Here is a 3,452-nt window from a genome sequence, read left to right on the forward strand (position 1 = left end):
GTAACAAAACCACCGAGAAGTCGGGGGTTAGGCCATCTGAGTGGAACTGGAAGGTGGATAACTGAGGGGAAGGTGCTGAGAGGGGAGCTGAGGTACAGGAGTGACATTAAATGCCCGGCTGCTGCAGATGGGGACGTCGCAGGCTCTCGCTGCGGAGCCGAACGTGACCGGTGGCACCTCTGCAGAGCCCTTAATGCACATTGCTGGATCTGTGCATCCATATTGACAGCCGTGTCAGAGCCAATACAACAAGTTAATATGCAATTTATATATGCAGCATATATATGCACATATATATATACGTGGCTTAGCGCTATGAGGCTCTCCATGTGGGAGGATGATTTGACAAGGGAGATGTAAGGCCCAAGATGCTACAATATATACTCACCAACACTCCAGCGCACACACAGGGTCTCATTATCGGGGAGAAATCAGCAGGACAGCCATAAAACAAATACGACTCCCATAAGCAGGCTGCTCAGGAGGCTGTCTGCAATATATGCTCTGATTAACGTCTGGAATGGCAATAGCGCAAGTTAATGCTTCCTCCAGTCTGAGATGACGCACTAGAAAAGATCTTTGGGAAGGTCATACCCACTTTTATGGCCTGACAGCAAATGGAGCAACCCCCCGAATGCTGACCTTGCACTTGGCTGCAGGGTAAGTGCTGGAGCAGATTGCAAATCGGGGGAGATCCGTGGACACCAACGGCAGCTTCTTCTCTCAACACCAGGATCCCCTGGGGTTAAATTCCTCCCTGTTTCAGAGGAGGGAATGAAGCATTCCGTCCTTCTAGTGCCCAGTGCTGTCTGCATGGGATAAATCAACCTTTGGAAAAGTTTGGAAGAACTTCTGCAAATAAAACTCACTACGACCAACGCACTGAAAAGTATCTTCAGTCCCTGCAAGTATCAAACCATCTCAGGCCCTGACCCTCCCTCTGAAATGCAACTGGACTGTGCCACAAAGAGGATGCCCTACAAAAAAAAAAAAAAAAAAAAAAAAAGAGAAGATGCCCTACAAAAAACAAACAAAAAAAGCACATAAAAGCACTGAAATCATGTAGAAACAAACACAAAGAGGCTTCTGCCCAATGCGGGGAGAGAGAAAACGATTAAATTGCATGAAAAACCTGTTGCTACCACTTCTGCACTTGGCCAACAAAGAGGGCTAGAGAGGCCCCACTCGGTAAATATATACTCTTGTTGGATCAAAGGGGTAAGAATGGAAGCGAGTCCTCAGGCTTTATGGACCTGATCCAGTTGGTTTTTCTACTAATTTCTGTGGGCTTTGGCTGGTGTCCAGGCAGCATAAACAACCGAGAGCAGGGCTAGCCTTCCCTGGCAAACGAGAGCCCTGCCAGCACCACTGGTTTTCGCTCTCTCTGCCCTAAACCTGGGCTTTCTGCTCGACTCTAGAAGGCTCCAAAAGCAGCCAAAGGTTTGCCGGGCACCCAGCCGCAGTGATTTAGCTGGACCCAGGAGGACAAGTGGTGGAACCAGGAGGCCTGAGGTGGTGCTTCCTGATGTTCTGCTGTCCTCCTGTTCGGCATCGTGCCGGTGGTGAGCACGGATGCTGGTCTGAGAGTTTCCTCCCAGCCCAGCAGCTGCCTCCTGGCTCCGTTCCCTCAGGGAAGGGCTGAAAATGGAGCTTCTTCTCTCCCTCTCTCTCTCGGCATCGTGCTGGGGGAACCTTGGGTTGGGAAAGGGCTCGGGGCCGGAGCGGTGACAGCAGATGGCTCGCTGACCACCTCGTGCTTTCACCAAGGGTGGGCCTTCAGGGAGGCAGAATAAAGTTTCTGGGGCAGTTCTTCCTGTTGCGTTGCCTCCAGTAATGACTTCGGGCTTGTTTACATTAGGGAGTTGTACTACCAGTATTTTATACAGCCGTAGTTAAATCAGTACAACACCTGTATTGTGTCTGTCGTTGCCGTGGTGTGAAGGTGAGGATAGTATTTCCCGAGTCCCCCCCCCAAAAAAAAAAACAACCAAGCCAATGACAGGCAAAATGGATACCTGGAGAAAAGGGGAATGCTGTGGTGCTTTCTGACATTTCAAACTCAGTAATGGCCACCGACTTACTGTGAAATTGTAATTGGTTTACTAAAAATAAGACACTGCTAGATTGTAGACAATTACGCCCAGCATACAGCACCCAAACAGGAATTAAAAAAAACCTTGGTTCTTTTTTTAATCAGCCAATGACAGGCAAAATGGATACCTGGAGAAAAGGGGAATGCTGTGGTGCTTTCTGACATTTCAAACTCAGTAATGGCCACCGACTTACTGTGAAATTGTAATTGGTTTACTAAAAATAAGACACTGCTAGATTGTAGACAATTACACCCAGCATACAGCACCCAAACAGGAATTAAAAAAAACCTTGGTTCTTTTTTTAATCCTATTTTTTGTCCCCTTATTATTAAAAGGGGAGAGGGAAAAATGAACAATGAGTTACACAAAATGAGATATTTCTGCCAAGCAGCATTAATTCATCTGATTACAAGAGACCACCTAACATTGCCAGGGTACAAAGACAGTGAAACTCTACAAGCCAACAAATCCAGGGAGTAACTTCATGGAAACTGAACTTGCACTTTGGGGAAGAAATTGCTCCACTTTTAGGCAGAGCTCGTACGATCGGGCTGGGACTGGGGGATAACACTGTCTTTAAAAGGCCAGAGAGCCCCCATTCCCCCATCACACCTGAGATCGTGGAGAAATAGATAAAGCTCTTGGCTTCGCTGAACGGGGACAGATTTAACCTGGGGACCTTTAACTCTTGCTGGAGCTGAGCACCTCCATATTATGGGCTAGAGCTTCCCAATTCGAAGGGTGTGGGTGTTAGCGTTACCAAAAAGACCTGAGCAGAGCTTTGTGACGGTGTGGTGGTTTAATGCTCAAAACCCACCCAAATATCCTGGCATTAGCTGCCGACGGAGCTGGAGAGTGGAGGTCTGCGAGACAGAGGTGGTGGTGGCAGAGTAGACCCTGCCTTCTGTGACAAAGAGCCTAAAAATACTGAATAACAGGATGAAATTGGTAAGAAATATCCCAATCGATAGAACTGATGTTTTAAGGCGCTAATGCTACAGAAGACGTACATTTAAAAAATAAATTTAAAAAAGTTGCAATAATATAAAAGATGCTATAACCTAGAGAAGGCAAATTAAGGGAAGGAAGAGAGAGTGTCCCTGCTTTACTTGGAGGTTAACCATGGGCTGGAGACTCCCAGGCAGGGTGTTTGTGGGGGGGCTCTGAGATGACCTCAGTGCTCTGCTCCCCCCTCCACACCCAACAGCCCTCCCAAACTCAGCCCCTTTTATTATTATTATTTTTTATTATTATTATTTTTAACGAGGGCAGCAAAACCCTCAAACATCAACCTGGCCCCACAGCCTCAACCCAGCCCTCCCCTCCCCACGGGCTCGACCCACGGCCGTGATTTCCAAC

Source organism: Calidris pugnax, unplaced genomic scaffold (assembly GCF_001431845.1).
Source record: "Calidris pugnax isolate Ruff unplaced genomic scaffold, ASM143184v1 scaffold211, whole genome shotgun sequence".
NCBI classification, from domain to species: Eukaryota; Metazoa; Chordata; class Aves; order Charadriiformes; family Scolopacidae; genus Calidris; species Calidris pugnax.